The 22179-nt window shown below is 45.4% G+C and overlaps 1 protein-coding gene and 1 long non-coding RNA gene across 2 annotated transcripts in view; one reads left to right on the top strand and one right to left on the bottom strand.

Moving 5' to 3' along the window:
- The window catches only part of LOC139799655 (uncharacterized), a 152422-nt gene that overhangs the window by 98449 nt on the left and 31794 nt on the right, over positions 1–22179 (top strand). The window lies entirely within an intron of this gene.
- LOC139799658 (uncharacterized) lies at positions 2984–22175 on the bottom strand. Its single transcript, XR_011727404.1, has 7 exons — positions 21699–22175; positions 21322–21435; positions 8001–8084; positions 7275–7403; positions 6917–7116; positions 3867–4945; positions 2984–3070 (listed from the first exon to the last, which is right to left on the bottom strand). It is a non-coding gene; the product is annotated as an uncharacterized lncRNA (long non-coding RNA).

The following is a 22179-nucleotide window of genomic DNA, read 5'->3' as shown; positions in this document are numbered from 1 at the left end:
CTTTATTTCTGTTCCACAATAGCTAAACTGAACCACGAGGAGGTGAAGTGATTTGCTGAAGGCCACTGAGCAGGCACTTGACAGCTGTGGCACAAGAAGCCAGGTCCAATGAGACCTTGATGAGACCCTGCCCACTGAAAAACTCTTCTTCCTTCCCAGCACACACACTCTTGCAAACAATGCACCTATTGTGGGAAGAGGAAATTAACCCTGGTCTTTCAGGGTGAAGAAACCTTTCACAGCTGTTGTCAAAACCTGGCAATTCTGAGACCACAACCGTGCCTGGGCTGGAGCAATACTTGAATATATTAGCATCAGACATAACAGCTTGAGTGCTGAGGGTCACACACAGAGCAAACCCTGGCTTTCTGCAGCCACAGGCAGGTCACAGATGGGGCCAGCAAGATGCACATGGGCTTGGTGTTGACAGAGCCCACCAGACTTGGCCCTCAGCCCCAGGCTGCACCACCTGGACCTTAAGACTCCTCTCTGGAGGGCCCAGGCTTCACCTGCTGAATGCCTGGCTCCCTCCTTTCTGCCTGCCAGCAGATCAGAGCCCCCTCTCCCTGAGCCCTCCTGCTGTCCCAGGGCTCGGAGGCTCCAAAGTTGTCCCTGTGGTGAGGTGCTGCTGGGACAAAGCGAGCTCCTGGTGAGCCACACAGCCCACATCTTCCCACAGCTCAGGCAGGCAGAGCAAAGGGTTAAAAAGAGGGATTTCTCTGCGAGAGCCGTGGAAAGGAAAAACAAAACGGAAACGAGCCTCAATTTAAACTGAAGGACCCCATTCTTCTGCCAAGCCACTCAGTTCCTTCATCAACTGGGGCCTTGTTCCACAGGCAGCCATCAGAGGCTTTACAAAGTTGCTCAGACAAATCTGTAAGGGGAGAGCCACAAAGGATGTCTTTACTGGGGCACTCCCTACCTCGAATTTTTGCTGCTGGGGGACCTCAGCAGCCCTCAGTGCTGCTTCTGTACCCCTGGAGCACAATGCACAATGATGCTATAGGATACTTGCACTGCTAAGCTCCTGCTTATTTAAATATGCATTTAATTAAGGCAAATCCTGTAGGAAATCGAGCAATGAGCTTTCCCAATGGTAATTCCCCTCCCCCTAAATCAAATTTGTTGAGGCTGGGAGCAGGTTTCCAAAGCATTGCAGCCTGCTCCAAGTCAGACTCCTCTTATTCACCCTGCAGTCCTCATCCTTACTAGATTTCTACCTTCTAAAGAAATACTTAATTTTTTTTAAAGCTCAATCTAGTAACACTTTCAATGACTTCCAATAGTTCCATTATTACTAGTAGTATTATTATAGAGTCAGGAGAAAAAATACCCCACATAATAGCAGAAATCTGATTATTCTGTGAACCTTTGAAGTTCCCTTTTCCAGTGATAATCTTTGATGTTCCTATTAAATAAATAATGATTTTTACATCTAAGGTTTATCTTACAGTGCAAAACACACCATTATCCTTAGTGAAAAGCATCTTTTCATTGTTAGCCACCACAAACATCATCTGAAGCTGTGATTCAGGAGTGCTTGAAGCTGACCTGCCCAGATATGGGGCAATGTTGGTTTTTTCCATCAGCTACTTGTGAAGTAGAAACCAGCACTGCAGACAGAGGGGCAGCAATGGGGGGGGGGAAAGGAGAAGGCTAGATGAAAACAGAAAAGACATGCAGGCAAAAGGAAACTCAGAGATGCTCTAAAGATAGAAAGATGTCAGATTAGAAACAGAATATGAATCTTTTCATAAGATTTTTCAGTCACAGCCTCGGGCACTTTGTATGACAGTGGGAAACAGGGTGACATTTCTGGAGCTGTACTGAACTTAAAATAATTTAAAAACCCCAGAATTTACTGTAGAAGGAAACCTTTAAAGACTTCAGCTACGGTACCTGTGGTAAGTATCTGTGTATAAACCACTTGAAATAATTTATTTTTATGTATTTCTTGAAGTGATAATGGCTTTAACTGTAAAGCTTGCAGGGCCTGGAGTCCAGAGCTGCTCAGCACCTCTGCAGCTCTCTCTTCAAGGTATAACAGGGCTCATGCTCTGTGCCACTTGTCTCCATCACTGTCCTTCTGTGAGGCTCCTTTGCATCTCTGGAATGGAGCTGTGACACTGTAGGCAGGGACAGAGGCAGGGACAGAGGCAGGGACAGAGGCAGGGACAGGCTGACCAGGCTGCACATACCTGGGCTCTGACAAAAAAGCTGCTGTCGAGCCCATAGGTTTAAATGTGAAGTCACACTGTCTGGGCAGTGTGGAGGAGCCTTCAAATCCCTTTTCATCATCATCTGCCTTTCACCCACAGCATCCTGGCATGGGGAAGCCCCCCTTGAGCTGTGCACAAGCCTGACAAATCCTGCATGCACAGGTGCTGGCAGGCATGATGCTTCTCCTGGGAATGCAAGGGGCTCCCAGTGAACCTGCCAGAGGTGAGCACCCACCCACCCAATGCCTTTGCCTGGGCATGTCAGAAACCACCTCCAGCAGCACCCACCCAATGAGCTGTGAGAGGGGGGTGGGATTCACTCCAATACTGCACATGAGAGCACAAAGCAGCAACATAACAGCTCCAAGCACAGAGAGAAGAGAAGGAGCAGGATGGAAAAGCAGAAGCTGGAAAGGGAGCTCCCGTATTTTTTTCCTGCTTTTATCCCCACTTCAGTGTCCTGGTTAAAACCCAGGACGTCCATCATTCCCACAGCTGCCAAATGTTCTTCCCACACCAGGAAACAGCATCCCTGCCACTTTCTCCTGATCCCTCACTTTCAGCTCCTACCTGTGCCTCTCAAAACCTCTCTGAGCCACTGCCTCTCTCCTCAGTCCTGCAATACCTTTTGTTAGTGCTCTGTCACCACTTTCACCTGATAAGAATGGGAGAAGAAATCACCACAGGCTTCTGCAGGCAAAGCCACAACCTGGTGTTTGGGAAGCAGCCCCACACTGCAGATTGTTGGAATTGGGAACTTACCCAGGTGGCAGATTCCTCTTCCCCTTGTTTCCCAAACCAGTCATCCATCTGCAAAAACCAGGCGTGACAATCCTGGGAAGTATTTGCATCTGGAATGGAAAAGCTGTTTAAAATTAAAGCATAAGAGGCTCAGCAATGTCAGGGTGTTTATTTTGGATGTCGGTGGAGAAGGAGGAGGGGGCTGTGGCTCTGGTTCCCTTGCAGCACTGTCCAAACCCTGACACATCCCTGCCCCAAATCAGGAGCAACCAGCCACTGAAACCAGTAGTGAAGTGAATGGGAGAGAGGACATTTACCTAGCAACCAGACCCCCTCCCTGCCATCCAGTTGGTTGACCTGAATAATTTACCATCAAGGTTCTATCAAATCCCCTTTGTCTGGCTGATTTCTTCCAAGAGACTTCTCAAAAAGAAGGCTCCTCTGCCTACAGCCCTGTTCACCAGAGACTGATGCAAGTCTCCAGGCATTGTACAGTTCCAATATGAGGTAGCTAAGAGCAGTTTCCAACAGTTTTCTGGGTTTTTTTAGTCTACTGAGAAGCTGAACTCAGTTCACCTCCCAGCATCATTCAAACAGATTTCCCTGTAGTCCAGTTTCCTTTTACTCAACCCAGTCTACCTAGGGGCTATCAAACAGAGTAGTATTTCTCCCTGAGTCTTACCAGGTTGGGCTTCCTAGGTCAGATTGCCATATGCATAGTTATGGCCTGACCCAACCAAACCAGCCAGGCACAGAATGCCAGCTGGATGAACAGCACAGAGCTAATCTGGCTAATCAGAGGCAACAGAAGGGAGAGGGCAGGGACACGCATGTAGGATGTAGGATGTGGACAGGCCTTGCACTGAAATTGGATCAAGCATTTCATAAAACTACATCTTCACTTACACTTGATGGAGCTTCCAGGCCACTCCTAGTCATCCCAGCTTGCAGCATCCTTCCCAAAGGCCACTCCACAAACTCTGTTTTGCAGCCCATCACCATCTTCAGCACTGTTGTGCCCTTAGAGGAGCCCATAAGGTGGATGGGGGGGTTTCTGCATGTCAGCCCCACTACTCCAGCCCAGAGGTGTCTCCAGTTAAAGACCCTTCCAACACTCCCTGCATGTACTCAGAGATGCAGCAAACCAAGGAAAGCCTTAGGTTTGGGGTCTGTCCATGTGCCTGGCTATGGGAAGGAGTAACCAGACTGCAAGATACACTGCTGCTGGGCATTGGTCAGCAGCCAGCAGAGTTTCAGACAAACGTGTTTAGCATTAAATCTTGGGCAGCACAAAAAAACCCACAGGCAGGTAAATGAACAGGGAACAAAAACGAGGACCAGCCTACATGGCTTGCCAAAATGTGGTTGGTTTCATGTCCTTCAGTGACTTCAAACACGATAGCAGCTCCTAATAAATCATCAGGCTTCAGAAAAAGCCTTAAAACAACCACAGCAAAGACAGCACCTTCTGCTGCCTGAGAGGATAAGCTGATCAATCTACACAAGAAGAAGGGGGTGGCAATCCTCAACTTTCACCTTTTGTGAACTTCTGCTCTTTCTCAAGGGAGGGTGTTTGTCCCACTGATAAACATGCCCTTCTGTAGAACCATTTAGCAAATCTGCTTACAGGAACTTTTAGGAAGTGACTGTGGAGCTCAGACACGGTTCTCAGCCCAAAGCCATCTAAGGCAGCCTCACTGATCCTTTTTCTTTGTATCTGCAGCAAGGTGATTGCACAGGGCATGGTACAATTGTCCCAGCTGAGTGAATCTTGTGACCATTCCTGTAGCTCTATGTGGCTGCTGGAGGCTGGAGCTCCATCCCTGGTTAAGTGTCCTTAACCTAGAGTTGGTGTCACTCCAGTCCTCTGCTTTGCCTTGCACTGGCTCCATGTTCCCATCTCCCTTCCTTGAACCCATGGTGACATTAAGATGACCTCTGAAGCTGAGTGGAGCCCCAGATTCCAGCCTGGGAGAAAACAAACTCTGCAAGAAAAGCAAATTTAAAAAAATTCAAACTACTATGCAGCTACACATATAAAACTAAAGCTGGTCTGCTCTCTCCCTAAGACAAGGCAAAGTTACTTCAAATTTAGGCTCCTCTTGCACTGATGATTCTGCAGGGTGTCAGTTATGTTTCAGAACCATAGACAATTAAATTTTGTAAAACAGAAGTAACTAAAGACCATCTTCTCCAGATAGTCTTAATTTTCTGACTCTTGAGGGAAAAGAAATTGCAATGCTGTTTCTAGCAATTTCTTTTTTTTTAAGTATTTCCAGAAAACAAAAAACTTGCAAAGATGAAAAAATCCAAAGAAAAAAAGAAGGAAGAAGGAAAATTATAATTCTAGTTGAAGCCGTAAAAATTCCTCATGGTCTTTTACTGCAATCCAATAAACACATTACCAAATTACACTGTATATTTTACTAAGTGAAGTTATTTTTGTGTGTGTTAGGGGCACAGCATGAAGAAAAACAAGAAAAAATATTAGCCTCCTTCACATAACTTAATTAAGTTATAAGATATTTAATTGAATAAACTACATTTGACATGAACAAATGGGGACACTTCCATGTAATGTTGTCTTTTTGGCTTGCTGACAAAGAAAATCTTAAGGAACCATGATTTTTGTTTCCTAAGGGCAAGTTCTTCTATTTATATAAACTCAGCAACCAATAATGAAGTATGAGCATACACACTTTTAATTTATGAACTGTACACTTCGAGTGAGTTTAATAGTTTAATCTTACGGATGTTGTTTTAGAAGTGTTTATTTTTGTATTACCACATAGTACTGCTCACTGGGAAATGTTGCATTAAAGCATAAAAGGAGCCATATATGTAGAAACATGGAACAGGAATAATTGAAACAGTGAAATCAGTCTGGGACAATTTCTTGTGCAAAGAAGAGCACCATTAACTTGAGGGAAAGCCCAACCCCAAAAGAGTGAGCCTGCCCTGATGTCACCCCTCCTATGCAGAAGACCAGCAGAAGGGGTGAAGGTCCTCCTTGTGGCTCGTGCTGAGATGAGTAGCAAGCACTTGGCACTCTTCTTTTTGCATTAAAAAGCAGAGCTCAGCCCTCAGCTGGTGTCTGTCTTAGGTGCAGTTTTGTACCCACTTCCCAACTCTGATGATGTGGGTGTCCAACAGGTCCCCTCCAGAGTGCTGCTCCAGCACCTGGGACGGAACTGCCCAGTGGACCTGGCATGGAGCTGGGAGTGACCCAGGAGGGGTCATACACGTTGGTTTAAGCTGACCTAGAAAGAGCTTACCACCACCAACACTTGTCTATAAAAATATCATTCCTATTAATGTCAGAGAGTAAGCAGTGAATCATTGCTGTCCATTATTCACCGCTGAAATACAGCAGGACCTGCTGTTAGGGTTAGGGAGAGGATGGTGGCTTTCCCCACCAAACCCATTTTCAGATCTCATAAGGGTTTTCACAATGTCCATTTATCATGTAGAAAGCAAGCTCCTTCACTTTGTGATATTGGTGTTAGTCACACATGGGCTGCTGGTTGCCATGCAGATGAGAGTGTTGCAGGGAGTTTTAGTTACCATTAAACAGAAAGCAGTTTTAGTTACCATTAAACAGAAAACATAAACCACTTGTATGCCTCTCTAGAGATGGAATGAGAACCATCTCAGGGATCTATATTGATAATACTCTGGATGTGAAGCAGAAAAGAAAACCACACAGCAACGAGGAACAAGTGTCACATGGTGCCTCCAATAAAAGTAAAAGTAACTTTTGGTAAAAGACTGCAGGATCACACAAAAGGAAAAGCAGAAAAATTTCAAGAAAGCAAAAATCAAATCTGGCCTAGTCCACCTTGCCAAAAATCATATCAGAGCCAATTCTTGATAACCACATTCTAATTATGACCACACACTGATCTGCAGATTGCAGAACACTGATTTATAGCCACAAAGGTGCCAGACCCATGTACCAGTATAGGTGAGCACCATGTGCCAAAAGAGTGCACATGAAGAGCAAGCAGCCCTGGGCCAGCTGAGCTGTAGGTCACATCCTAGGAGTGTCCAGGGACTGGGAAGGGACCTCTCACCACTCTTTGGCAAGAAAACAAATCACCAAGGCAAGCCCACACTTGCATTATTGGATGTGGGGCTTTTTGCTCTGGAATTCGGCCTGACGAAGGGAGACAAAGCAGCAGGTGAGGAGGTTTGTTTCCTAATTCTCTCAACATGCACAGTGAAAAAAAGTGACATTCACTCATCCAGCTGCCTCAGGCTAAGATGAAGAGCTCATGACCAGATGTCGAAAAAAATGCCTCACATGGTTCTTACCTCTGCATGGAGTCTGCCTTCTCAACTTGGTTATGCAGTCAATAATATCAGCTGAAGAATAATTTCTATACCAGCCAAAACAGCCTCTCTGAGAGCCTGCAGTGTTCTTGAGTGCCAGGTATCTCTCTCCTGTTTGTGGAGGAAATTAAAAAAAAAAAGAAGGAAAAAAAAAAAAAAAGAAAGTCTATGCACAGTGTTTTTTCTTAGCTCATTCTGTATTAGCAGTAACATGACTTCTGCTAAGCATTCAGTTAAAATAGATTTAACCACCTCATCAAAAGAGTATCCTCTGAACCAAGGCATGGTGTTGAAGCCCAGGCAAGCATGGAGTCCAACCCATCCCCTGTAGGAGAGTCTCATCATGCAAGCAGGATTCTCATTTATTAAATTAAACATTAGAGTGTGTGCATATGCACAACAACATAACCTTTTTCTACTGTGTTCTAAAAAATATTTCAAGCAAGCAAACCCCACAACAGTCAGAGGCAGGAAAGACATCCTATGGCTAGTTTGGAATTTGAGACAAGGGAAGGACATTTTCCCCTCTGTCACTCAGTGTGCATCCCAGTGGAGCTCAGTGCACATTTGGAATGTGTCAGTGAGGGACAGCACTGGAAATCTGGATACAGGTAAAGGATAGAACGTGTTCAGAGGTATTGAATAACTGGCAATGCTGGGGCAAATCCCAGTCCAGTGCTACTGCTAAACCATGGAGATTCCACTGACCTAGATGAGGCTTCTCTCCTTCAGCTCATGCTGGAGTCAGGCAGCATCCTCATTTCCTGATGAGCAGGGCAGCATCCTCATCACCTGGGTGTAAACAGAAGAGAGGGACACCAGAACCTAAGCTGGAATGTAGAAATAATTTGTGCATCACTCAGTAGAATGAAGGAAAACAGTACAGGAGTAGCTGGAGTCCTCAAGTAGGGGGAAGGCTGAGAACAACACCGATAAAGCTTAAGTAAAATACAAACGAGGGTGGTTGTGTGTTCCCTCATGCAGAATCACAGCTCTCCAGCCTGCTTTCCTGTATGGCAGCCCATTTTTCTGCAGTGAGAGAAGAAAAATGAGAAATTGTGTGCTCAGCTCAATATCTCATTATTTAATACCCAAGAAATCCACTCAATTTTTTTTTTTTCATTGTTTGCTATTTCAGCTGGACCCAGATAATTTTTCAAAACGATCGTCCCAGGTTTACCTTTCCTAACGACAGTGAAGTGATTATCAGTGCGAATTATCACAGTCTAGTGGTTGCCACAGAAATATCCTGCAATGCTATCAGCACAAAAAATAAATAGCTTGCTGCAGGTGCAGCAACCACAGCTATGAGGAAGCTTTTTTTTCTTTTTTTTTTTTTTTTTTTTTGGTAATAAGCATTGAACCAGTTCCTCCAAACCTTCTGTACTACAGGAGGGAATGTAGCAGCCCTGCTTTGCATTTCTATAGAACTGGGCATAAAGTCTCAGAACAAGTTAGAAACAGTGCCTCATACTTGATAGCTTGAGGGTAAAAGGTAGCTTTGTCATACCAGGAACTTAAGGGGGACCTTCTGAACAGTCTTTGCATTACAGCCTGTTCCTCTGATGCTGAAATACAATCCCAGGAGTACACAGTTGCCAAAACAAAACCAAAAACCAAAACCAAACCTAATCTTTTGAAGCAACAATATAAGAATATGCACGCATGGGCTTGACTAAAACACCTCATAGCAGATCCATCCTTTCAGAAACTCCCCTTTGGCATTTCTCCCCTGACCACACCTTCTGAGCCAGTAACCTTGTGGTGCCACAGGAAGCTACGTGGGGGACAAAGTCTGATCTGATCTAGGGACTCATTTGAAAGGGCGAAAATAAAAAAAAAAAAAAATAGAACCATTGTGAATTAGCTCTTCTTGCACGGTCAAGGCAAAATAGACGCGGTTAAAAAAAACCCCTCACTTGTCATCACACAAACACCAACATTGAGAAAAGTTGTCCCCTCGTTGCAACAAAGCTCCTCATTTTTTACTTTATTTTTTTAACCTACGTTTGCTGCACCTCCAGAAGCACCAGGGGCCCAGGCTTGCAGTGGCTCCCACGGGCATCCCAGCCTTACCCAAATCCCATCCCATTCCTCGTTGGGATGCTGCTGCCCCAGCTGGGCAAGGCTACAGAAGTAATCAGCCCTGGCAGCTCCCTCTGCCCTGCCTGCAGGAGCCGGGCTGCCAGCCAGCTGCTCCCGGGGAAAACGGCCTCCTGGAAGGCAGAGAACCAGAACCAGCACCAGCCAGAAGGACGGAATGGACCCAACCTCTCTGCAGGCCAAGGGGCATCGGGAGGGGATGGCGAAGAGGAGGGTGCAGGGAGCCGAGGGCATCGCCAGAGCCCACCCTCCGTCTGCTCTGCGGGTGCATGCAAAGAGACTTGGCTTTCCTCCTTTCAGGCCACCTCATGTCACAAGCACTCAATTAGATTTTTAAAAGTTAAATAAACAAACAGAGCGGGAGATTATAGCTGATTAACAGAAGGGCAGGAAACCTGAGAAGCTGCTTTGCTAGAAAGAAATGCTCTTGTGCTGAGCTCTCCAGTAATTAGCAGCAGCAAGACCTAAAGGAATTTATGAGGGGAAAAAAAAACAAAACACATCGGAACTTCCCTGTTTAAATGTTCTCTTTTCACATGTTTTGCTTGGAAGACTAACTTAAAATACAAACACAGACTGAGTCTCAAATACAGCCTAGATTCATGCTCTGCAGAAGCCACATACTCAGACAGCAAACGGAACGAGAGGGGATCAGCGCAAGTGTTTGGTTTTATTTTTTTCTCTCCCCAAATGCTGTTGCATTTCGTTAACAACTCCCAGGGTGACAGGTCACTACTTTCCCCCAAGTACAAGTGAGTTACTGCTGGAAAATGCTTCGAGTCCTGCTCAGAACACCCTGGCAGCCCAAAGCCACCGGACAATAAAAAGACTTCCTTCCCTGTTACCTAAGGACCTGATTCGGTAACAATTTCGCTATTTCAGCTCAGCAGACGATGGTTTGTTTATCAGGCTGCAGCAGAGCCGCTGGTGATGGTGCAGAAGCCTCCCTGGTTTCATTACAGCCCTTCAGACCAATTCTCCCCCAGGCAGAACGGAGTCTCCCTGATCCACGTAATGAGATCCCCAGGCAGAGCTGAAGCCCTGACCTAGATTTCAATGGCTCTCCAAGCTCTGATTATGCATCTTCAGCACGGTGGTGTTTATTCCTTTAAATTGCAGATAAACTGCAAATTAAAAAGAACCCTGGGTCCCTTTTTTTTTTTTTCTTCCCCCCCCAGTTTAAGTGCATTCAGCTCTGCTTTGCTGTCCTTTCTTCGGCTTTGTTGGATATTTTGGAAGAAAACTTGAATCAAAATTAAGACCTTGTTCAAATCTGTAGCAAAACTTAGCCTGCCCTTGGAAAAAACAGCAGTAGCAGACCAGCAGTCATTTCACTGGGAAGGAGGAGGGCAGGTCTGATCCTGACTGAAGACACAGAGTTTGTTGGAGTGTTGGGTTATTACTCTGCATTATGGGGTGGGAAGGTCCCAGGTGCAACTACAGCTCCAGGATGCCTGCATACCCTCTGCACATGGTTAAGGACACTGCTTAAGCTCCCATAAAAAGGTGGAGGGGAGGAATATTATTAAACTGCAAAAAAACCCAAGGTAAATCTGCATACCAATCCAAAGTAATCTCAAGAACTAGAGGTGGCTCTCAGGAGCTTTTTGGCCTGGCCAGGGTAGGTCCAAACACAAAAGTGAGAGCTCTACACAGGAGAAGGGCTGGATACCCCAGCAATGCTGCTGGTAGGGCTTCCAGAAGTTCCCAGCAGCAGTCAGACACTTCCCAACTGAGATGAGTGGCAGTGGGATGAGGCCACTGCAGAGGATTCCAGAAAAAAAACCTCAAACACAGTTAAGCTGTCTCTCCCCTTCCAAAAACAACCATGGATTAGGGGAGGAAAAAACACCCCAAGCTTGACTGCCTTCCATTACAGCACACGATTGCTGTTTCTCTGCACACACATCCTCACCACAGGAGCTGCTGAGGTTCTTAACACCCAGTAACATCTCATGGGAAACCAGCAGAGCAGGGGGTTCCCGAATTTCCTTTCATAGCTTACCAGTACTGGGAAGTGTGGAGCCCTTTTTCCAGGCTGCAGCCAGAGCCACCACAGGTGGCATTTGGCTCCTTGTTTAAAAACCCACCTGGTGCCAGGCTGGAGGTCCCCAGCTGAGACCACTCCAGAGCAGGGGGGGATGTGGGCAGCTGGGGAAAGCCCTTTGGAGCCAGCTGAAGCCTTGTTCACATTAAAAAGCAAAGGAGTGGGTGGCGATTCAAGTGTTGCATATTTTTGCCTAAAAATAGCTCTTCCACAATCTCACCCCATTTATTTCAGCACAGAGCTGAACTGCCATTAATTTAAACTCACTGGAAAAGAGGAAGAATTACAGTGTTTTGCTTTTTTTACATAGGAATTTTTTGGTTATTGCCTAACATTGCAGACTTCCTCTGCAGCCCAGCCTGGAGGCCCTATTGAAGGTTGATGGTACTTGCAATGGTAAAAATCCATTTTCACAACCATTTGTATAAATACCTGTCAGTGTCCAGATGTCTGTCGGGCTGTGCAAGCTCTTCTGTCCCCAGAAGAGCTGTCAACCAGCAGGAACTTCACAGCAGTCAGCTCCCCCCTATTCCCAGCCATTTCTGGTCCAGCCTGAACACCATCCTGCTGGTTTCACTCTTTTGCAGGATGCAGTCCCAATCCCTGAAGCACTTGCATCAGTAGCCTCTTCTGTTCACTGCTGACCTCCACCAAAACGTGACTGTGAAAGGATGCAGTTGGTTAAATGAGAAAATCTAGTTTTTTTTCCAGCCCCCCTGCTGGTACTGTCACCTCTGTCACCATGGCCATGACCAGGTACCTCAGGGTGCCCATTAAATCCCCCTGCTTGGGCTTTTCTCCAGTGGTGAGGCTTCCACTGAGGCATTTGCTGCCTCACCCACCCCATCTCACTCTCAGCTCCAGTCTGTTCCTCTGCTCCTCCATATGGCACAAAGCAGGGATGTGATGCTGATGAGAAGAGATTTCAAATTTATCCAGCTCGACGTACATCTTCAAAGGTCAGTGGAAAACCTAACTCTGTAATCTGGGAAAGAAAATAAAAAGAAAAGGAAAGGCTGTTCCCTGCCCATGTGTTCCTGTCAAGTGCACACAGTGCCTTTTTTTTTTTTTTTTTTTTAACAGCACTGGAGAACCACAAGACCAATAATGGACTGTAATGAAGTAAAACTGCTGATCAGGGTTTAGCTGTGTTTAATTACAAGCCCAGTACCAGCAGCATTAGCCAGGAGTGCCCTGGGAGCAACACAGCACCCACAGCCACCCCACACAGAGATTTCTGGCACCCCACCAACTCCTCCCAGGGGGCAACCTCTCAAAGGGAACCCAACCTTCAAATCAGAGATGCCCAGGGAAAGTAACATCAATAAACAACAAACCACCGACCATCAGCATTGGCAGGTGCCCTAAAGGTGATACAGTATTTTTTATGTTCTTCTAAATTAGATTCACAGACATCCATTTGGTGATGCCAATAGTGCAAACCCAGGAGCTCTAAATCATCCTTTATGGGTGCATAAATTCATGTTTCATTCTGTCACATTGAGTATCTGCAATGATTTCACACACAGCTGTAGATCAGCTCCCTTTTGATCATAATCTGCCACCCTTCTCTAGCCATTCAAAATTATAGAAGCATTAATAGTTCAAAAATAACAGTGTTTACTGTGTGCTAGATTTCAATAAATCAGGAGGAAGCAACAGTTACTAACAAAGACTCCAGAAAGCAACAAAGCTGGACTGAATGTAAGTTTTTTCACCCCGATTCACATCCTTGTCTATTGGCAGAAGTTTCCATTGCAGCTGTGAGAAAATAATTCCATGGATTATGTCACATCAATTCAAAGTGAAATCCAAAACCAAAGAGAAAGCAGGAAAACATTCCCTGTGTTCCTTACAGAAAATACCACTGCTTCAATTAGGTGCTACAGATGCTTGAAGTAAACATATTTTCCACTGGTTTTCTCAGAACCTACTCACTTAGATCTCCAATATTTTTCTGCATGTTCATTTTTCATCCCAGTTTAACACCACACCTCTGGGTGTTAGTGGTTAAGGGGATACTGCCAGGTACTCCAAGCCAAGAAAAGCTGGGATAAGAAGGGAAAATATGGCCTTTATATAGTAAATAAACTTTTCAGCCTTAATGTTACGGTTGCTGTCAGCATAAGTCAGAGGGGGAAAAAATAATGCATTGCTAGCTGTACCTTTCCTTTCTTGGACCGTGTGAAAGTCCAGTTTTCAATCTGTACCCAGTCCAATGGAAATAATGCTCACAACTGAGCATTCACACCACTAATAAACCTCATCTTTGTGTAGAATCACTGGGGTTCAGAGCGAAACCAACACTAGATAAGACTTTTCAGTAAATGCTGAATTTCATAATTTCTACAATAGGAGAACATTGACATTTTCCCCAGGAAAAACTTGAGCATTAGGGAAACTAAAGATGCCATTGATATAAAAAGCATCTAGTGGTAAGGTCAGAACTGAGACATCAACCTGTCTGTGATGAGCATATGTCAACTGCACATCACAGTAAAGAGATGTAGCACCTGCATGGATATTTTCAAACTGATACTGAAAGACAGCAAACCTGCTGCCAGGAAAAAAAAAAAAAAAATCAACCTGGGAGCACCTGAATTCTTTTGTTCCAGACGATAAAAACCTCCTCACCTACAGAAGCAGCTCCCAGGAGCACTGAGGGATGGGGCAACCCATCCATCATTTTCCCACAGCACCAGTGTCATGAAGCTGGAACCATGGCTCTCCTGCTCACTATTAGAGAGGATCCAAATTCTTAGCTGTCACAGCACTCATCTTGGTCGTGATTATGGAGGTAAAATCTCCCTGAATGTGCCACACTGCTCTCCATACACACCCCCTGCAGCTGTACAGGTAAATCCTTGAAAAAGTCTGGGCAGGGGAGAGAAGAAGTCTCTGGGTTTATAGGTGTTATAAACTCAGCTTACTTTAGAGTTAAAAAATCCTGGCAGATGGTGCCCAACATCTGGGAGAATGTTAATGCCCAGATATAAAATTTGTTTTCTTTCCACCTCTTTGTTGGGATCCTATTTTATTAGGCTGTGTTGTGATAAGATCTATTTCCTAGGCTTGTCTCTTAAATTTAAATCTCAAAGCAGCATTTATAAGCATTACAACCCATCAGTTATTGCTGCAGTGCAGGGCTGAATTCAGATGAGCTTTGCAACACCTTCCCCAAAAAAATCTCTAAGATATTAAAAAAAAAAAAAAAAAGAGGCTAAGAATGAAATAAAAAATAAATGGTATTAGCATACCACATGGAATCATGGTTTGACCTTGTAGGAATAGATGTAGGAATAGCTCCATTAACCACATAAAGAAAAAAAAAAAAGAAGGTTGGCTGCTTTGGGGGTGGGAAGCACCTCTCTTTGCTACCCTGGGACAGCACCAGGAGCCCCCTGCTACAGCTTTCCAGGGACTGAGGAAATTTATGAGCTCTATTTAGGTAGCTAAACCAACACCTTGGGCAGGAAGGCCACCTACAACAGCTAAAAAAGCCTGGAAAATATTTCCATGCCAGGCATGGAACTAAGAGACCTGGAGCCTCCTGTCTTTTTAAGCTGGACCTCTCCTTAACATCTCTCTCCTGCCACACAGAGCAGGAGGGGGAATGCTGCTGGTAAACACAACCTGCTGCAGAGCCTGTGGATGGAACGGGAGTATTTTCTTCCAACCAAGCAAGATCTAATCATAACAGTTTGTTTCCACAGCCCAGCCCCCTTTTTCAGTGCATTTGCATTAAGTACTCCAGCTCCCAGTCTCTGTGGAGAGATGGCATTGCTCCTGTGCACAGGCTGCCTGAGATGATGCTCACCTTGGAGAGGCTTCAGGTTTCTTCTCTTCCAGCATGGATCATGGTGTGCCCTGGAGGCTCTCCCTTCCCATCCCTTCCCAGATGCCTCCACCTCAGCCCACCACTCCTGGCAGTCACCAACCACATCTTCAGGATTTGGATACCAAGGGCTACTACTCTTCCCCAGCATGGCTAATGAATAAAGGGGCTGACATTTGGAAGTCAAGTTGCCACATAATATATCTGATTTCAAACACCTGAATTTGAAAGGTTTAAGCAACCAAGTTATTGTTTCCTTATTCTAGTAATTCTCCAGTTCATTCAATAGTAGCATATTGACACAACGAAAAAACACAAACAAAATAAAAAAAAACAAAGCAAGAACAACAAAGAAACCTAAAAAATCCCAAACCAGTCCTCCAAAGCTAAGGTGATGATGTGCTTTGCATAAAATGCTAGCAGGCTGGCTGGGTGCAGGCTGCCACCAGAGCCTTGGCTCTATTACCAGCACCTTGGTGCAGGACGAGTGCAGAGCTGCCCAAAGCTGGGCACTGGCAGCAGTGCAGCATCTGACACCCACTTACAAGGCACCTTCTTGCCCTCTTACAAAACCAGGTTTAGCTAGAGAATGTCCTTCTATTAACCAGTGGGACCTTGGATCACAGACATCTTTCCCTGTCCACAAATTCCTAAGGAAAAACAAGCTCTGCAGAAGTGCCTATCTTTTACAAGAGCCCTATGAAGTAATACTGGAAAAAAAAAAAAAAAGGATAGACTCATTCTCAGCCCCACCCTTACTTCAGTTCCTCACGACAAGCACGTTTCTGCCCTGGTGTTATTGGCAGCAGCCTGAGATTTCCTTCCTGTGACCTTGTAAGGGAGCAGCTTTCCCCCCATCGTGGTTGTGCCTGTCTTGTTAGCTCAGAAACTTGGCTGGGGATTCCCAGCATCAGGTCCTGATGCCCCCACCGTGCAGGTCTAGTGGAGAAATTCACAGCCAGGAGGCACTGCACACTGATGCTCTCTCAGGGGTGTTGCCATTCCAGAGGATGTTGCAAAAAACAATAAGTGAAATGAGATTTTTTTTACCTTCCATATTCAACACAGGACATTTCTCTCCAGTGAGGTCAGGTGGTCTCCAGAAACTTTCCATAACCTTTGGCCAACTAAACAGTTGCCTAGGAGGAGAAGAGAGAAAAAAGCTCAAATTCACTTTTGCAAACATTACCAGAGACTGCAAGAAGTGCATAGGCTGATGAGATAAAATAAGAGGGCTTTAAATAGCAAAACCATGTTTTCTTTGGCCTACATGCAACCCAGAGCTTTCCAGGTGCTCAAGCTTAAACCAGTCATGTAGATCCAGAGAGGTATTAATTATCTAACAGGCACAAATGATGGCCCAAGGAAATGATCCCTCTTTCCTCCTATTCGGTTCCTCCTATGCAGCAAGCCCTGGCTCTTCCATCACAGTGGGATTCTGAAAGGTTTAGGTTTATATTTCCCTGCATTTTCTTTTTATTAAAGCCCTCCCTGGTGCAAGAAGCCTTGAAGTTTATCTGTGCTCTCTTAGCAGGAGTCAATCTTTGGGTGAACCCTGTTTGCAGCCAGTGGCTCAGAGTCCAAGGATGAACACTTGCCCTCAGAAGTGCAGCTGGAGCCCACCACTAACTGGTGCCCACAGCTTCATCTTCATTAAGCTGCTTATCAGCAGTGGTGTGAGGATTAAAAGTGCTCATTTCTCAGCACTGGGCAAACACAGCATGCCAGGAAGCTGGGAAGATGTCACAGGGACTAAAGTAACAAGGGCCTTGCAAGTGGCAGCTGTCACCTCAAATGGTGAGGACATCTCCTTCCCTGCTGTGCTGCCCCTGCACCAAGACCCTGGGGGTCATGAGCTGGCTTTGCAAGTTATCCCTCTGGTCCTGATGAATAAAATCATGGAATGGTTTGGGTTGGAAGAGACCTTAAAGATCATCTAGTTCCAACCTCCTGCATGGGCAGGGACACCTCCCACTAAACCAAGTTCTCTAAGCCCCATCCAGCCTGGCTTTGAACACTTCCAGGGATGGGACATGCACAGCTTCTCTGGGTAAGCTCTGCCAGTGTGTCAACACCCTCACACTAAAGAATTGCTTCCATAGAAATTCAAGTAACTCACCTGATGCCTAAACTTACAGCAAATGCTCCCTGTTGGGGCCAACCAACCAGCAACCCTTGACAGTGCCCGCTGGTCCCAGGGCAGATGACTCAGTGGATTCATCTTGTCATGGGGTTTTGTTCTTAGCCTTGGACACCAGAGCCCCCCAAACTACCTTTTGCCTTAGCTTTTGCCACACAGCACCCTGATTTAACAGCCAGCATCAGGCAGATGCTGCTGGGTAGGAGCAGGAGGGCTAGTTCATCCTGCCTGGCCAAGGAAGTAGCCAGGAAGAAATCACTGCCTCACCATGAGGAAAAGTGCTTTGCAGCTCTACCCAGGGTTGCAGATGAAATTAATTACCCCCCTCCCCAGCCTGGCATTTCAGCTTTCCCATGCTACATATGCCAACCTGTCATGTGTGTCCCACCCCCAGTTCCCATTGCCTCACTGGGACTCTGATCTCTCAGGAGCAAGAAGCTGCCCTGCACACTCCTGTGCCACCTCCCACCACAGATCCCAGCCCAGCTGAGCTAAAAATCAAACCAGGAACTTGCTGTTGGCTTCTGCCAGGCTTTTACCATCACCACCATCAGCCTGCCACATTTCATACTGGCTGCGCTTTTTCACAACAGCTTGTACAAGTTGGGACTACTTTAGCTCAGTTAATTAAAAAAAAAAAGAACGAAAGATAATCCATCCAAAATTACCCAGATGAGTCTTTTCTTATGTTCATTTTCTTAGTCTGTGTTGAGCAACATTTTCTCCACACCTGAGTGGGAACAATACAGGATTGAGAGGGAGCCCTTACATCAAGCTAAGCCACTGCAGAGACAGGCCTGGCAAAAGGAAGGAGCTAAAGTAGGGCAAAATGAAACAGGCAAAGGCACACGTGCTCCTCATCTATTGCATAACTTGATAAGATTCTCCCAGTGAAGTGAGTTCTGAGACCCAGCAGCAAGTGGTCTTCCTGAGGAATTTTCAGGAGAAATCAGTAGGGCTTCTCTTCTGGGTTAATCCTCTGGGTAAAAACTTACTTTCTTTGCCATGCCAAAGGTTATTTCAATGCAGCATTTCCTTTTTATTCAGACTTCCAAGTGGGGCAATGCTGAGAGCATTCTGATTGCCCACTGGATCAAGACAAGTTTATCTGTTCTGACCCAGGTGTGTGATTCCTACCTACTAAGACAAAATAATCCAACTTCATGGTGTTACACAGCTCCTCCAAGCTGTCAAAGACATTTTCCACATCATCCACAGTCATTTTGGAATACATCAGTCCTGCAAAGCCCCCGGTGAATCCCCTGACACTCAGACAGCAGAAAAACAGCCAAGAATAACCAAATGGAAATGCTGAAGAGACATTTCTTACTTTCAGCATTGGGCAGAAAATCTCAGTCTTCACCCACTACCCCAGCACCAGCCCTGTGATGTGCAGAACAAGGTGGGATGCCAGTACTTGATCCCACCACCTTTCAAGCAAGCCAGTGATATTCTGTTTCCCCAACTTTCCAAACCTGAAGTTTGTCATCTACTTGTCACTTTTCCTGTGTCCTTTCCCCTAACCACACAGCCTCAGGATGCAGGGGAGATGCTTTTAGCCCCAGCTGGGGACCACAGCCCTCTGACAGTGCCAGGCAGGACCATTCCCATTTCCACACAGCTGCTGGTTGCATGCAGTTTATTGCTGTTATGCTCTCTCTGCAAGGGGGGAACATTTAGCAGAAGGTGAAATCAGAGCTATTGCTGTTGTCCTTAGCTAATATATAGAGCTGCTGTACTTTCAGTTTAGTCACTCTAAATTTAAAATGACAGCATTTTCTTTAAGCCTGAGCTGATGACAGCAGAACAATCATCTGTCCTGGCCATTTCTAATGCAGTCCTTCCCAATTATTTTGGCTCAGCTTTCAGCAGTCTCTAGGGCCACTGTACAATCAAGCCCAACTTACCAGACCTTAAGGTGGCCCATGGGTGACAGATCAAGAAGAGCTGTTTCCTCCCATTTGGTTTTTTTCTCAATTGGAACACAAAAGGTCAGGTTTTTGCAACCTCCTGTGATGTGTGGGAGTCCAGAGCATTCTTGGCTCAAATATTTCTTGTGGGGAAATCAACCAAATGAACCTGCTCAGCTGAATGGCTGTGGAACCACGTTCAGAGGCCCCTTGCTGCATGTGTGGGACAAACTCCTGCCAGAGCCTCTTTCACCTGACGTGGCACAGCCATGAGACAGCAGACTTTTTCCCTTGGAAAAGCAGACCAGTATCAACATTTCACCAGCATTTCCTGAAGGAAACACCTTCTGATTTCCCTGATTGAGCACTGAATTCCTTTTATCCACTAAATGAAGTGTTGGATTTTTTTTTTTTTTCCTGTTTCGGTTTGTGGGGTTTTTTTTCCTAAAAAGTTTCCTTTTGCTGAAACTGCTTATTTGTCTCAGGAAATAGTGAGGGGAACCCTTCACCCAGTTCAGCTTAAGCAATCTGCTGTACAGCATCTGCCACCAAGAGACACAAAGGTGCCCCCATGCAGGAGGGGTCTTCTCAGCCTGGTACACTGCACACCAAGTTACCTTCTTATCATGAGAGCTGGGGCTGACACAAAGCACAGGACACCTGCTATACCAGTGCCTGGGTATTTTGCTACAGCCAAGGAAGGTTCATGACCACATTCAGAATGTCAAAGGTACAGAAGTTTCTCAGAATTTGTGCTGAAGCTTGTTAACAAAAAGAAAACAGAGAGTTTTGCTGCTTAGGCAGTTCAGTCACAAAAGACCAAATGTTTTCAGGCTGTGAGATAGGAAGTTCAACAGCAAGTTGAGGTCAGTGTCGGCTATCAGTCTGTAATAATCCAGCTGTAAGGATGTAAGTGGTGTGCACAGGAAGACCTCATTTTTGTAGCTTAGGTGACAATCTGCACATAGATCCCTGGCAGAGTTACGAGCAGGGCTTTTGGAAGGATGGAAGGCAAAGGGAAGGAGATGTGGTGCTTGATCAGCTAGTAGAGATGTCCCTTTTAATAAATTAAGAGATTGTAAGAAAGATCTAATTAAAAGCCTGTTTGTATAACAGCAGTTTAAGAAACTTGTAAGCTGATAAACCTGGAATGTTTAGCAGGTATGACAATGACTTCCTGACACGTGTGATGGATGCTGTCTGGGATGTTTTGACCAAAAAAGAGATTTTTATCAACAACTCCTCTGGGAAGCCTGGGCCTATGCACAGATATTAATCTATATCACTGATACAGATCTTGTCCTGCCCAGTGCACAGACAGGTAATTGCCAAGCCTGTAACTACCCAGAACACAGCCTGTGTTTTCAAAGAAAAGTGATTTTAGAAGCAGCAAAAAGGGACAGCACAGTAAAGCATCTCCTTACAGGAGCAGGCTGCAGGGATGTCAAAAAGCCTGGGGGTTGAGCTCTGCACTAAGAGTGAGATCTTTGATGCCATATGAAGCATAACACGACAGAAAGCAAAACCCTCAGGGATATGTGACATGGAGTGAAATCTGTGCTAGATCAAATGTACCACCTGGAGCTGCTCAGCCCCACTCTCTGGGACATTTTCTTGACCTATCCCTAAAAAACTGTATGTGCAGAACATTGGTTTTGCAGTGTTACTTGTACTTATTAAGAAAAGTTTTCCGTAACACATACAAATGACATCCTCTGTCATGGCCCAAAAAACCACTTGAAACAACAGTTTCCTCAAAAATCAAACAAAAATTTATATTGAGCTGAAACACGATGACAGACTTCAGTAGGATGAAGCAACTTCTCTCAGCATTTTTGTGGGTTTAACAAAACCCAGAGATTAAAAGCAGAAAGGAAAGAACCGCCCCCAGATTTTCCATTTAAAAAAGTAAAAAAAAAAAAAAAAGTGAAGAAACATTCTGAAAGGACTATAGAAGGTAAACAAGCTAGTTAGCCATGATGATGATGATGTACCTCAGCCTTGACTTCCCATCAACAGCTCTGTTACTCCCATTCAGATCAGTCACTGAGAGGCTTTTCTTCTCACTCAGCAGCCCCAGCTGTTTCTGACTGCTTCTGCTTTCCAAGCTTGCAAGAGGAAAGGAAAGTGAAACAGTAAAACAAAACAGTAAAACCTTTGGCTTTCTGAGCACCAAGAGACTGAGCAAAACTTCAGCAAGTGATGGGGAGGGCTCAGCAGCCCCCAGCTCCCCTGTCCCCAGAGCCAGGAGGAGGTTGAGCAGGACTGACCCATCAGGCATCCTGTGAGAGAGACAGAAGTGGGGCACCTATCACAGGGAATTAGGCTGCTTCTCCAGAGAGGTTCAGGGAAGTTGCAGGCAATGACTCACCTCTAGTCACAGAGGGGGAAAAACCCCACTTAAAGGTCTCAAGATGTTAGATGAACTGATTGCACCAGCTTCCTAATGGGAATCTCAGAGGAAAGCATCTCACCTGCAGCTCCAGGAGCACCAGGCAGCCCTGCAGATGACAGAGTTGGTTATTCTGTATGCACAACATGTGTAACTGCTAAGAAACCAGATCTGAATCATGCTGGATACTTTTGTTAAAATGGAGAGAAAAAAATGGGGTCATCTGCCACAGGAAACTATGTTGTAAATTGGAGATGAAGCCTACCAGGAGGGATGTACCCACACTTCTGAAGTGCTCAGCAGTGACGTGGGTATTGTGCAAAGTAATTAAACAATGTACTTGGTGGCCAAAAGGACCAAAGATCACCTGAAGTTCACACAGAGGAGCTTGTGAATTTTCACGCAGAAGACTGAGGTGACAGTGTTAATGGCATAAATATCCTGTATGGATGCTGGTTTT

This window comes from Heliangelus exortis, chromosome 9 (genome assembly GCF_036169615.1).
Source record: "Heliangelus exortis chromosome 9, bHelExo1.hap1, whole genome shotgun sequence".
NCBI classification, from domain to species: domain Eukaryota; kingdom Metazoa; phylum Chordata; class Aves; order Apodiformes; family Trochilidae; genus Heliangelus; species Heliangelus exortis.
Note: the sequence above shows the minus strand (reverse complement) of the source record. Positions and strands in the feature narration are given on the sequence as shown.